This window comes from Rhinatrema bivittatum, chromosome 1, assembly GCF_901001135.1.
Source record: "Rhinatrema bivittatum chromosome 1, aRhiBiv1.1, whole genome shotgun sequence".
Classification (NCBI taxonomy): Eukaryota; Metazoa; Chordata; class Amphibia; order Gymnophiona; family Rhinatrematidae; genus Rhinatrema; species Rhinatrema bivittatum.
Genome location: NC_042615.1, coordinates 265677880 through 265692998, shown reverse-complemented (window position 1 = coordinate 265692998; position 15119 = coordinate 265677880). Strand labels below are relative to the sequence as shown.

Genomic DNA, 15119 nt, shown 5'->3' with positions numbered 1-15119 from the left:
TGACTCCCTCACAGGCTTTCTGCTTCTGATATATTTAAAAAAGTTTTTACTGTGAGTTTTTGCCTCTACAGCCAACTTCTTTTCAAATTCTCTCTTAGCCTGTCTTATCAATGTCTTACATTTAACTTGCCAATGTTTATGCTTTATCCTATTTTCTTCTGTTGGATCCTTCTTCCAATTTTTGAATGAAGATCTTTTGGCTAAAATAACTTCTTTCACCTTCGCTTTTAACTATGCCGGTAATCGTTTTGGTTTCTTTCCACCTTTCTTAATGTGTGGAATACATCTGGACTGTGCTTCTAGAATGGTATTTTTTAACAATGACCACGCCTCTTGGACATTTTTTACTTTTGTAGCTGCTCCTTTCAGGTTTTTTTCTAACAATTTTTCTCATTTTATCAAAGTTTCCCTTTTGAAAGTTTAGCACGAGAGCCTTGGATTTGCACACTGTTCCTCTTCCAGTCATTAAATCAAATTTGATCATATTATGATCACTATTGCCAAGCGGCCCCACCACCGTTACCTCTCTCACCAAGTCCTGTGCTCCACTGAGAATTAGATCTAAAATTGCTCCCTCTCTCGTCGGTTCCTGAACCAATTGCTCCATAAAGCTATCATTTATTCCATCCAGGAATGTTATATCTCTAGCGTGACCCAATGATACATTTACCCAGTCAATATTGGGGTAATTGAAGTCTCACTGAAAGGACGTCATGTAATTATGTTTTCCTTAATGTGCTATTGCTGTTATTTATAGAGCCATCATAACACCTGCAGGCATACCAGCATATTTTGCTTGAAGGTTTTGCCCCTTCAGGTCATATTTAATCATTGGCCCAAGTCCTTTATTCTTCAACATATTCTTCAATGTATTTTTTTAAATTTTTGGTTTTTGTAAAATTCTGTATCGGGGTGAATATATTCCTTAAAAATGACTCAAAGTGTCAAGGAAATTTTTAAAGCTCAGTCCGATGCGCGTTTCGCTCCGCTTCATCAGGGACTGAAACTAATATCCTCCGCTTTTGTTTTCAACGGAGATAATTGCCCCGTTACTCAGTTGCTTACTTGCTTGCTTTTAGCCTTCTGCAAAGGACAGACATCTATTATTTGATAAACTGTGCAGCACATATATGAATAAAATATTTGACACATACCTGGGTAGAACTGAACAGAGAACAGCAATGAACTCACCCAACCTTGCCACCGTTTTCTCTTGCTGGCGTCTGAGCAAAGTTGCCGCGAGAATCTCGTTGATTTTAAGTGATTTTACATACGGCAGCTGTGTGAAATCAGGCCGATTCAGCTGGGTGTGTGACGCTTACATGAAATGGACCCATTCTATTTCTTTGTTGAGTCCAGTAGGATGCACTGTATTTAATGTGAAAATCCATCGTTGTTCGCTTTGACGGAGACGTAATATCCTATCACCTCTCCTCCAATGTGGTGATATTATTTCCAAAATTGTCCATTTAATATCAGCAAAAGTATGTTTGTGTTCCATGAAATGTGTGACCAATGGCTTCTCAATTCTTCCTGTTTTTAAACAGCACTTGTGTTCTATTAAGCAGGTGCGGAAGGGACGCTTTGTCATGCCCACGTAAATAAGTGAGCAGGGGCAGCCCACAGCCTGAGTGCAGGAGATCGCTCCAGGAACTCCGCTGGACCACCAGGTACTTTTGGCAAGTCTTGGGGGGGTCAGAAGGGTGGGGGTTGTAGATAAATAACTTTAAAAGCTTGGGATGGGGTTGGGATGGGTTTTTTTTGGGGGGAATGACTGCATGTTTTACACATGAACGGATCGGGGGCCCCTGAGAACGGATGCAACAGATTTGGGCCCCTACGAATCCGAATCCCAAATGGGACAATCCGTCCCTGCTGCACATCCCTACTGGAAGGTGCTGATAACCAAAAATTACAGGATGGTAGTGACCTTGATATGTACTGGCAAAGCATGGCCCGTGCAGAGCTGCTGGCATAACAGATTCCTTGTTGAATATGAAGCTGTACTCAACTTGCTCCTCTTATAGAGCCAAAAAATTGTGCCTTAGTCCTGTATACTGTTTGCAAGGAGTATCCCTTCCTTCTGTTTTCCTTCCTTCTCTGTTTTCTCTTCCTCTTCAACTGTTGTGCCATGAGTATCTATAAGCTTATTAGATTCATTTTTAAGTTAGATTCTCCACCATTCGTTCTCACCACACAGTATGGTCCAGTCAGTCCCAATCACATTCACTCCCCCCATACAGTATGGTCCAGTTAGTCCCTGTCAAACTTACTACCCCTCCCAGGATGGCCCAGTCTGTCCCAATTGAACTTACTTCCACCCCCTACTCTGCTCACCTGGAGAAGCCAGCCTGCCACACACCAAGTTGAAAAACACCATGACATTTTGAACTTGGCACATAAAATAGAAATAGAAACTCTACTCGTACAGTGTTGAAGATGTTTACACATAAGTAATTTATAAAATAGCAACTTACACATGTATGTGCAAACCATGCTCCAATACACCTGTAACACCCACTTTTTTTGCATGGCTTTTGCTTGCAGATATTCACATTTATGTGACCCATTTTTAAAATATGGATTGTGCGCAAATGCTTCACAAAGTATATGTGTATATATTTATTTTTATATGCGTAACTCTAAAAATTCATCCCATAGTATTTGTATCGAAAAATGAGATGATCTTTACAGTGAAATAATTAATTTTTCTAAAATGCTTTTTTTCATTCCAGCAGGTAAAAAGAAACTCAAATCACAGAGGCTACCAGTCAGTTCTTGAGATTTGAGAACCTATGGCTAGTTGCCAGGCTGTTGTTTGTCCATAGTGACCAAGTCACTACAACAGGAACATAATCACCCGGTGACTCAGTCTTCTCTAATAGACAGCTGGACCTCCCACATTGTAACTCTTGTAATTTTCTTTCCAGTTTGGTTTATTTGCTGCCTGTTGGACTTCACTTTAGTGCAAGTGTCACCATGTGATTCAAACCTGTATTTGATTTCTGGTTTTAATTATGGCAGCAAATATAGAGGGAAACTTTCAAAGACTTAGAAACCAGTTAGGTAAAAATAAATTTAATCGTGTAGAATATGGCTGAATCTGCCGAAATGGATTTTCAGCTGGTTAAAGATAAGTGTACAGTTTCGTGCAAAAAGAGGCTTAATTAGGGGAGAAAACTACCTATGCACAAAAAATACATGTAGTTTACACTATTATTTTAGATGCTGTAAGTGGTAATTGTACATCTGTACTCTGATGCAACAGTTCTTAACTCAGTCTTTGGAACACACCTAGGATAACCTTAATGCACAGGTGTCAGAAGGGGGAGACGCAGGGCCATGCCCCCCCAAAAAATTTGGGCCAACTCCTCCCCCTCCTGCTTATCAAATTTCCATGGGAGAGGGACCGTTTCAAAAAATGCATTGGTGGTATTGCAGTGACATTGCCCCCTCTCACCCGTCTGTCCTGGATCACCACTGATTAAGTTAAACAGGAGGAGGGGGAGATGGGCGCATCTTTTAAACTAGATGATGGGGGAAAGCTGATAGTCGCTCAGAAATGTACGGTTCAGAATGATGTATATTTGAAGGATACTAAGGGGCAGATATTCTCAGGTTACGCACGTATGTTACGCGCGTCCCGGGGCTTACGCGTGCAGGGGCAGATTTTTTCAGGTTACGCGCGTATGTTATGCGCATACCTTTGAAAATCTGCCCCTGCGCGTAAGCCCCGGGACGTGCGTATGTCCCAGGGCTTCGAAAAAGGGGCGGTGTGGGGGTGAGGCCGTGGTCCGGGGGCGTGTGCAGGGGCGTGGCGGCAGTCAGTGGGCGTGGCCGAGTGCCCCGACACATCAGCCTGTGTCGGGGCCTGTCGCGCCGGCAGACAGCTGGCGCGTGCAAGTTAAGCCTGCCAGAGGCAGGCATAACTCAACAAAATAAGGTAGGGGGGGATTTAGTAGGGCTGGGGGGTGAGTTAGATAGGGGAAGGGAGGGGGGACCAAAAAAAAGTTCCCTCCAAGGCCGCTCCGATTTCGGAGCGGCCTTGGAGGGAACTGGGAAAGTCATTGGGCCTCCCCTAGGGTTCGGTGCACCCCCTTGCGCGCGCCGACCCTGGATTTTATAACATGCGTGCAGCAGCGCACGCATGTTATAAAATTTTTTGTTATAACTCTAACAAAAGGGAACACATCACACCCATACTCCGTAACCTACATTGGCTTCCCATCAAATACAGGATCCTTTTCAAAATCCTAACCATCATTCATAAATCAATTCACAACATCTCACCCATCAATTTAAAGACACAACTTCGACCTCATACCTCCTCACGACCCATCAGAAGCGCATACAAAGGTACACTGTATGCCCCACCCGCAAAAACATCATGAAGGAAACGAGCTCTATCAACTGCTGGACCTCATCATTGGAACACTCTCCCCCGACTTAAGACTAGAATCAAGCCATCCGGTCTTCAAAAAAAAGCTAAAAACCTGGCTCTTTAGCCAAGCTTTCACAGACACATAAGCAACTCAACCCTCGCAGTCTGCCCACAGTCTGCTCTCCATCACCTTACATCTTCGACCCTTTTCCCCCTTCCACCCCTATATCACGTTATGACGGCCTCATGTTACTCTATGACTTATGTCAACTTAAGACATTAATGTTTAGGCCTTATGTTAATTCATAAAATTATGTCACCTCATTTCCCTATTGTTTATGCCTTATGTTACTATATGACTTAGATCACTCTATGATAGCTGGATCACTTGTGTTTTCAGATTTCACCACCCAAAGACTTTGTTACACAATCTGCCTTCGCTTCTTTATTTATCTGTTACATGTTATTGTATTTTTACCTCATTTAAGTAGTTAATTTCAATTCCAATTTTTACTTTATTTTTATATTGTATTTATTGTGTACACTTCAGGGAAATCTAACCAAGTTAAAAATTTAACCAGACTTAGTTCATCTTTATCTAAAACCATCCAGTTTGTCCCTAACCCAGAGAAGTTACCTTATGAAGTTTCCTTCATCGTTACTATTCATTATGTTATGTAAAGCCTTGTTTAATATGTTTCTTATAAAGCCAGGGGCACTGTTTCCTGTCCCGCGGCATTATTGTTGTTACCTGTAAACCGGACTGATTTGTTTCCCAACAAGAATTTCGGTATATAAAAATCCTAAATAAATAAATAAATAAATAAATGTGCACGTGCCCCTTTTTTAAACACTTGTTCTTCTGTTGTTTAAAAATACCATCTTGGAAGCCCAGAACAGATGTATTCCATGCTTTAAAAAAGGTGGAAAGAAGGCTAAATGTTGAAAGATGAGGTGAGAGAGGCTAAAATATCTAAAAGAACATCTTTCAAGAAATGGAAAAGGGATCCAAATGAAGCAAACAGGAAACAGCAAAAGTACTGGCAAGTCAGATATAAAGCATTAATAAGGAAGGCAAAGAGAGAATTTGAAAAGAAGCTTGCTGTGGAAGCAAAAGCTCATAATAAAAACTTTTTCAGGTACATTTGAGGTAAAAAGTCTGCAAGGGAGTCAGTTCGACCGTTAGTTTATCGAGGGGTTAAAGGAGCACTTAGGAATGGCAAAGCCATAGCAGAGAGACTAAATTAATTCTTTGCTTCAGTATTCACTGAGGAAGATGTAAGAGATACAACCATGCTAGAAATTATATTCAAAGGAGATGATTCAGAGGAACTGAAACAAATCTCAATGAAGCTGGAAGATGAACTAGGGCAAATTGACAAACTAAAGAGTAGCAAATCACCTGGACCACATGGTATACATGTCAGAGTGCTGAAAGAACTGAGAAATGAAATTGCAGACCTGCTATTGGAAATGTGTAAACTATCAATAACATCATCTACGGTACCTGAAGACTGGAAGGGTTACCAATGTAATGCCAGTTTTTAAAAAGGGATCAAAGGGTGATCCAGGAAAAAACAGACCAGTGAGTATAACATCTGTGCCATGCAAAATGATAGAAACTATCATAAAGAACAAAATTGCTGAACATATAGATAAGCATAGTTTAATGGGACAAAGCCAACATGGATTTAGCCAAGGGAAATCATGCTTCACAAATCTGCTACATTTTTCTGAAGACGTAAATAAACATGTGGAGAAAGGTGAGCCCGTTGATATGGGGTAGATTTTAAAAGGCCCGTGTGTGCATCCATGTGTGCATGGTTCCCAGCGCACGCACACGGACGTGGCTGTTTTATAACATGTGCGCGCATGTTATAAAATGCAATTCCCGTGTGCACACGAGCACCGGATTTTAATGTCCACGTGCGCATGTGCAGGCAGGTGGCCTCTGTGCACGGGGGGGGGGATTTTAAAACAATTGCGTGGAGATGCAATTGAGCCTTTGCCCAGTTCCCTCTCAGTCCACTTAGGGAAGGAACTTCCCTAATCCTAACCCTGTCCTTCCTTCCTCTTCCCCTCTCCTGCCTGACCACTAAACCTACCCTAGCTATCCCCAAATTTTTGTTTTTATACTTACTGCTCCTGCAGAGCAAACGTAAACTCTGCACGCTGGCCAGCTGCCAGTGCGCGCTTTCCCAGGACAGAGTCTAATGGCGCTGTCCTGGCCCGCCCCCCACCCCACCTCTTGTGTCCCAGACCCCGCCTCCCGGCCCACTCCTTTCTTCAGGCCCGGCACTTCTGCACGTATCAGGAGTTATGTGTGTCTGGGCCCTTTCTAAAATGCACTCGGCATGCACAAGGCCCAGCCACATGCGTAACCCCCGTTATTTGTGCACACGGGCCTTTTAAAATTGACTTGAAAGAGTATCTGATTTCCATAAAGTATATGACAAATTCCCTCTTGAGAGACTTCTTAGGAAATTAGAAAGTCATAGAATAGATGGCAGTGTCCTATTGTGGATTGCCAACTGATTAGAAGATAGAAAACAGAGAGTAGGGCTAAATGGTAAATTTTCTCAATGGAAAAAGGTGAATAGTGGAGTGCCCAGGGATCTGTCCTGGGACTGATCCTTTTTAATATATTTATAAATGACCTGGAAATAGGAACAACAAGTGAGGTGATCAAATTTGCTGATGGCACCAAATTATTCAAAGTTGTCAAATCACAAGAGGAATGTGAGAAATTGCAAGAGGACATTGCAAAACTGGGAGACTGGCATGCAAATGGCTTATGAAATTTAATGTAGACAAGTGCAAAGTGTGCACTTAGGGAAGATTAACCCAAATTATAGCTACAAAATGCAAGGTTCCACATTAGGATTTACCATTCAGGAAAAGGATCTAGGTGTCATTGTTGAAAATACGTTGAAACCTTCTGCTTAGTGTGCAGCAGCAGCAGCCAAGAAAGCAAAGAGAATGCTAGGGATTATTAGGAAAGGAATGGAGAATAAACATAGAATATCATAATGCTTCGGTATCGCTCCATGGTGTGACCACATCTTGAGTATTGTGTTCATTTCTGGTCACCACATCTCAAGAAAGATATAACAAATTAGAAAAGGTAGAGAATGGTGACCAAGATGATAAAGGGGATGGAACAATTCATATATGAAGAAAGTCTAAAGAGGTTAGGACTCTTCAGCTTGGAGAAGAGACAACTGAGGGGAGATATGAAAGAGGTCTATAAAATAATGAGTAGAATGGAATGAATAAACATTAATCAGTTGTTTACTCTTTTGAAAATTACAAAGACCAGGGAACACACAATGAAGTTACTGGGTAATACATTTAAAACTAATAAAAGAACATTTTTTTTACTCAGTGCATAATTAAGCTCTGGAATTCAAAGCCAGAGGATGTGGTGAAAGCTATTAATATAGCTGCATTTAAAAAAGGTTTGGTCAAGTTCCTAGAGGAAAAGTCCATTAACAATTATTAAGGGAGTTTTGCAGAAATCCACTGCTTATTCTTGGGATAAGCAGCTTGCAATCTATCTACCCCCTGGGATCCTGCTTGTGACCTGGCTTGGTCACTGTTGGAAACAGGATAGTGGGCTTGATGGACCCTTGATCTGACCCGTGTGCCAAGCCTTATGTGGCGCTGCCTCCTTCTCCTCATTCAAAGCAATACACTGGGGTGTAGCAGTGGAGGAGGAGAAGGCACTACAAAGCTCCCATCTCATCTACCTTAAATTAATCAGCAGTGAGTGAGGGGATCTTGGAGCTCATAAAGGAATTGATTCAGCATCACTGGGTGGGAGAGGAGAAGGGGTGAACACATCATAAGTTGGGAAGGGAGGGATGGACTGTGTGAACTGGGGATGGAGAAAAGGGAAGGAGGAATGGAGGAACGGCGTGAACTAGGGATGGAGGCGGAAGGGAGGGATTGATCTTAGGATCACAGGAGGAGAGAGGGAGGACAGAGTGAACTGGGGATTGGAGTAAGGAAGGTAGTGAATCGATCACAGGTTAAGAGGAAGGGACAAGGTGAACTGGGAATGGAGACCAAGGAGTGAAATATTAAACTGGATTGTGCTGGGAGGGAAGGAGAGATGGAGTCAACCGGGGATCACAGCAGGGAGAAAGGAAGATAGAGAGATGGGATGCGGGTAGGAATGAGCCTGGGTGAGTTAGGGGTTTGGGGGAGGGGGAGGGGGAGGGAGTGAACTAGGATAAATTAAGGGATTGAGCAAGAGGAAGAAGTGAGAAAGGTTGAGGCTCAAAAATGGAATGCATAGTTAGAACTGGCCAACACTTACTATACTTGTGCTAAAAATAGCACACATCATTCATTGATCTCTGTCCAGTTGTTTCAGAAAAAATAACAAATCCTGGTTTATATAGACAGCCCGTTTGTTAGCATATATTATGGAAATATACCAGATAGCCTTGACTCGGGAGATCAAATCCGTAGCCTAGATTTTAAATTACCGACTAGATGAACACAGGTGCCTCAAATGCAAGAACTAACTCACAGGCAAATTAATTTTAAGATGTTGAGGATAACAACTGGAGACATGAAGTAGAGTGTTTTGATATGTGGGCTTTCGATAAATGAAAAGATTAAAATGGCCATTGTTGTAAGAGATAGTAATATCCAAAAATGCAATCGAGTTAGCATCCATATTGTAGGAAAATTGAAGATTTTGATCACAATCTCATTGAACCACAAATAAATTAATAAACCACATAAAACATATTCCACAAAAATATGCAATCACAGTGTACCTTGGTATAAGGAGATTTTAATTAAATTCTTTAAATCAGGTGAAAGAATAATATTAAAATGAAAATCTCATCAATCAAAAAAATGTGAAAGTTGCTGAGAGACCATTGTAATGGGGCCTTGATCAAATAGTGCTCACTTACCTAATCATAGGTCTCAATGACTTCAAAAATTTAATGAAAAACGTAAAAATGCACAAAAACAAATGCCAGAAATAATCCCCAAATTAGTCCAAATTAAATATCCCAAAATACTTATTTTTATTTCATTTATTTATTTATTTATTTATATTTTGCTTTTTGGCACTTCAAAGCGGATTACAATCAAGTACTGTAGGAATATATGTTTAAGATGACTCTTTTCAAAAATATCCAGTGTCTGAAGTTTCAAAGTACCCTGATAATATCATCTCAGACTGCAGTCTAAGCATTGTCCATAATAATCAGATGGCAGGGAAGTCAGCGAAGGCCTGCGCGGTCGGCGCCAAAGCCCGTCGGGGTAAGGCCTTAAAATTCGCACTTACCCCCCATGGGCCCTACCGCCGACCACGAGGTTCGATCTCTTAGCCCGCCGGTCTCCAGGGCCCTCCTCCGCCGCGTCTTCACCGAGCCAGCATCCAGCCAATCGATCTTGGAGACCCGATCCGACGTCATCCAGGGGCGTCCCCGCCGAATTTTAAAGTCCTGTTCCTCCCGGCGGCTCTTCCTCTCCAGACGGCAGGGAAATCAGCGAAGGCCTGCGCAGTTGGCGCTAAAGCCCGTCGGGGTAAGGCCTTAAAATTTGCACTTACCCCCCGCGGGCCCTACCGCCGACCACGAGGTTCGATCTCTTAGCCCGCCGGTCTCCAGGGCCCTCCTCCGCCGCGTCTTCACCGAGCCAGCATCCAGCCAGTTGATCTTGGAGACCCGATCCGACGTCATCCAGGGGCGTCCCCGCCGAATTTAAAAGTCCTGCTCCTCCCAGGCGTTGCGCGCTGAAGGAGCACGACAAAGGGGCCTGCCCCTTTGTGCGCCCCTTCGTGCAGCCCCTGAGCAGCCCTCCCCTTTCGGACTCCACACGCCCGCGGCTCAACCAACCCTCCTCAACAAACTCATTGGAAAGTGAGCCTGGACTCGACAACCGCCCAGGACCCTTAGCTAAGTATCTTTCCTGCGCTCACAACAAGACCAGAGTAACACAAATATGCTGACCCAACATATTCCCATCAGATACCACCGCCACCTCCACAACATGCTTCCAGCTCAAACTCCACCAGCAAGAATTCCCAGATCTCTCATCCCTATCCTGATCACTCCCCTGACTCAGCTCTTAGGTCTAACTCTTCTCTCAGTGACCCTATTTAATGCTCAATCTCTGACAAAAAAGACCCATATCCTCAATGACTATCTCTTAGACTGTAACTCTGACGTCTGCGCCATCACAGAAACCTTGCTAAAAAAACTCTGACATAGCGCTAATCAATCAATTACCTACTCACAAATACGACTTTTTCTCTATTCACAGACACAAAAAACGAGGGGGCGGCCTATTACTAGCAACCAAGAAAGAACTCAGACTAACATCACATACAATCAAGACAGAATCCAAAATAGAATTAGGATTATTCAAATCTAATCATCTGCAAGTTCTACTAGTTTATGCCCCCCCAGGAGTATTGGAAGCAGACGCCTCCCCCCTTATTGAATCCATCGTTAAACACATCAATACAGACTCTCCTACCATAATCTTGGGAGACTTTAACATACACTTTGAAGCCACTCCCCATTCACCCAACTGTGAAGCCCTCCTCACCGCCCTCAATGCAATGGGATTCACCCAGATCGTCAACGGACCTACACATAAAGCAGGACACACCTTGGACCTTATCTTTATCAACTCTAACTTCTCCAGCACCAAGGATCCTGCCTGTACCCCTATCCCCTGGTCAGACCACTATCTGATAACAACCTCCCTCTCTTCAATAAAACAGACACCCTCCACCCAACACCCCTCCTCCATTCACTTCAGGAAACCATGTGCTTCCGACACTCTCAGTGAGCAGCTCACTAAGGATCTCACAAACATAGATCTATCCAACCCCAACACAGCGGTGCACTCCTGGCACAAGATCACGGAAGCTGTAGCAAATAAGCACTTCCCATCAATCTCAAAACTAATTAACCCTTCAAAAAAAGGAAATCAACCCTGGTTCTCCAGTGAGCTCAAACAGATAAAACAAGAACTACATCACAAGGAAAACAAATGGCGTAAAGCCCCTTCCTCCTCTACGCTTTCATCATACAGAGGAACCTTACATCGTTACAGGACATCAATTTTAAAATCAAAAAGAGTTTATTACGCCAATAAAATCCATGACCTCCAATATGACGCAAAGGCTCTCTTCTCATATGTGTCTCAACTCACAAAGTCACTACCACCACCGATCCCAGACGAACAAGCTCAATCCAAGGCAAACGAGCTAGCCTTATACTTTCAGCAGAAGATTTCAAACACGCTCGCACTCCTTCCATCCAATACCAACACCTTCGTTTCATTTACCAATACCCACATGCTTAAGGGAGCCAAATTAGACAACTTCGAATTAACTTCATCTAAAGAGATCGAATCCATTCTCAAGAAGCAGAAACCATCCAGCCACCCTACAGACAACATACCTACCAAGCTACTGCTACTCATACCAAACACAATCTCCGGACCACTGTCAAACATCATAAACTGCTGCTTAACCCAAGGACTGTACCCAAACAGTCTAAAAAACGCTTCCCTCAAACCCCTCCTTAAGAAACACAACTTAGACCCTAGTGAACTAGCTAATTTTCGCCCGATATCAAATCTTCCATTCTTAGCCAAACTTACAGAAAAGGTGGTTAATACCCAGCTCTCAGAATATTTAGAAGATCACAATATACTCTATCCTTCACAGTATGGTTTCCGCAAATCACGCAACACAGAAACCCTGCTCATCTCACTAACAGACCATATTATTATGGGACTGGACAAAGGACACTCTTTTCTTCTAATCCTCCTAGACATCTCGGCGGCGTTCGATACTGTCAACCATGCCATCCTCCTGAATCGCCTATCAGACATAGGCATTTCAGGACCAGTCCTCAACTGGTTCAAATCGTTCCTTAGTGATAGAAGCTTCAAGGTCAGGATAAATAATAAAGAATCACCACCGACAAATTCATCTCTGGGCCTACCTCAAGGATCCTCCCTGTCCCCCACCCTTTTCAATATCTACCTCCTCCCCCTGTGCCAACTGTTAACAAGTCTCAACCTTATTCACTACATTTACGCAGATGATGTTCAGATCCTGATCCCCATAACGGAATCCATCACCAAATCACTCTCGATCTGGAACAACTGCCTACAATCTATCACTAGTCTCCTCAACAGTTTAAATCTGGTCCTCAATGCTAATAAGACTGAACTCCTCCTCAGTTCCGCCAACCAAGACAACTTCCAGTCACAGACTCACCATAACCACGCCCTCACTCATACTCAGGTTAGAGACCTTGGGGTAATACTCGATAACCGTCTTAATCTAAAGAGTATGATTAACACCATAACCAAAGACTGCTTCTACAGACTACAGGTATTAAAAAGACTCAAACCTCTCTTATATTTCCACGACTTTAGGACAGTTCTTCAATCCTTGATATTTGCCAAAATAGACTACTGCAGCGCTCTTCTCACAGGACTTCCCAGCTCAACCACCAAGCCACTACAGATGATACAAAATGCCGTGGCCAGAATCTTGACCAGCACCAACCGGAGAGATCATATTACACCCATCCTCCGAAACCTACACTGGTTACCAGTCAACCACAGAGTCCTACACAAATCTTTAACTTTAATACACAAATCCATCCACAATCTCCTTTATCTCGACCTTGAAATCCCGTTCAAACTCCATACATCCAACAAACCAATGAGAGAAATATACAAAGGAGCGCTACAAGCCCCTCCAACCAAAGCCACGCGACTCATCTCATCCAGGGACCGAGCATTTTCGACAGCAGGCCCAGCCATCTGGAACAACCTCCCTGCAGAACTCAGGCTGGAACCTTGCCTGCTAACATTTAAGAAAAAACTCAAAACGTGGCTGTTCCGCCAAGCCTTCCCAGAACCCTGGGACACACATTAGGCGTTTAATGTACTCTCGAACAATGGAACCTCCCTCCCCCCCTGATTACCGGAACGGCATGGATACCTCCTCTAATATGTGGACTAACACTAGTCTGAAATTTTGTTATGTCTCCCTTTAACTTAATCTAAGTTGATGCCCTCTTCGGGCCTTTTCTTCCAGCTACCTAAGCCTCCAAGTTCACGGTCCTCGTTTAATGTAACTTTTGTTTCCTTTATCTCAGTTATTTACCCCTGTTCGATGTAAACCGACCTGATATGGTATTTAACCATGGAGGTCGGTATAGAAAAATGTTAAATAAATAAAATAAATAAATAATCTAAATGAATAAACCTCAGAGATTATAATGAGTGTTTTCTGAGTTTACATTACATTACATTTACCAAGTATACTGCTGCACTTGCAATGGATTACACTACAATTTGATAGTATTTGGAATTTTCATACTGCCCTTTGTCTTCTCATATATGCATTTTAAAAAACGAACGTTTTTAGATGATCTTGCTCTTCGGTGTGATATTGTAAAACGTGATAAAGGTAGAGAATGATTCTACTCTGCCGGTAACATGGCAAAGTGAAAAAAGTTAGTCATGCACTCCTGATCCTGCTAAACGTTTGCTAAGATTATCTTCTGTTTTTCTTTCAGGAAAACCGAGCTGGATAGCACTGTGAATGCTGTGTTTAAAGCACTCCTGTCTGTGTGATCAGAGCAAGTCACAGGACCAGGTCAAGCTGAACTCAAACCGACCACTGGAATATGCTTTGGCTGACTCGACTCCCCAACATCCACCCCACCTTCGGCAATAATGGGCCCTTTATCAAGCAGCAGTAGCCGGTGGAAGCCTGACTCACTCTACCGTCTTTAGAAAGCAAGCTCTGATGGGACCTCTGTGCCCTCTTTTTTTTGCTCAGATTTCAAGCTACATTTTGGCAGGCTTGCATTTCCCCCCTTAGCTTTTTGTTCCCCTCAGAATGCTATCTTTATCTGCTTGCTTGTGTCTCAGCTGATATTCTGCTGTCAGGCTTTCTGTTTCCTCTCCAGAATAAGGTTCGGTGAGAAAAGAGACGATCGTGTTACTTTTTCTAGGGCTGAGTCTTACTCTCTCACCTAGCAGTAACTTGAGCCCCTGTTAAAGTAAGTCAGATTTCGGTCTGAAACTCCACCAGTTTCCTGTCTTGGGACAAGGCTTGTTGCACTTCCAGGTTTGTTTTGTGTGTGTAGGGGAGGGGAGGAGACTTGTTGGGGGGAAGAGGGAGGGTGCAAGATTTTCAATGAATACCGAACTGTGTAATTTCTATACTTTGCACATCGAAACTCTGTTATGGGATCTTGGGGTAACTAATGATCCTACTGTCCAAAACTGTGATGTTGCACCAGAGATCATGCTCCTAAAGTTTTGAACATTTAGAATACTGACACAGGTATCCCCGCGCACAGTTCCTCAAATATTCAGGCAGTAATGATACTCAGACGGCTGTTGGCAGAAAAAAACAACAACTGGGATAACCTTCTTTCACATTTCATGCCATAACTCCAAGGTTATTGTTTCTATACTGTTGTCCTTTGCGAAATTTGTCATGGACACTCTTGTGTACAATGTCCTCAAATTTCAAGCAGTTACAGTGAACCATTTTTTAGTCTGTAGATGAAAATCCCCCAGACAGAAATTTCATTGAATCCTAAGGCGAGCCAGGCACTTTGTGATGTAACACAAAGGTTATAGTTTTTTAAGTTGTCCTTTTAGGACATTGTCATGGATACACTATCCCCCAAACCAGTGGCTCCCAACCTGGGGCCCT

The 15119-nt window shown here is 42.9% G+C and overlaps 1 long non-coding RNA gene across 1 annotated transcript; it reads left to right on the top strand.

Moving 5' to 3' along the window:
* The first annotated feature begins 1553 nt into the window (after nt 1-1553).
* LOC115080462 lies at nt 1554-14383 on the top strand. Its single transcript, XR_003853568.1, has 2 exons — nt 1554-1670; nt 13966-14383. It is a non-coding gene; the product is annotated as an uncharacterized LOC115080462 (long non-coding RNA).
* The last annotated feature ends 736 nt before the right edge of the window (nt 14384-15119 follow it).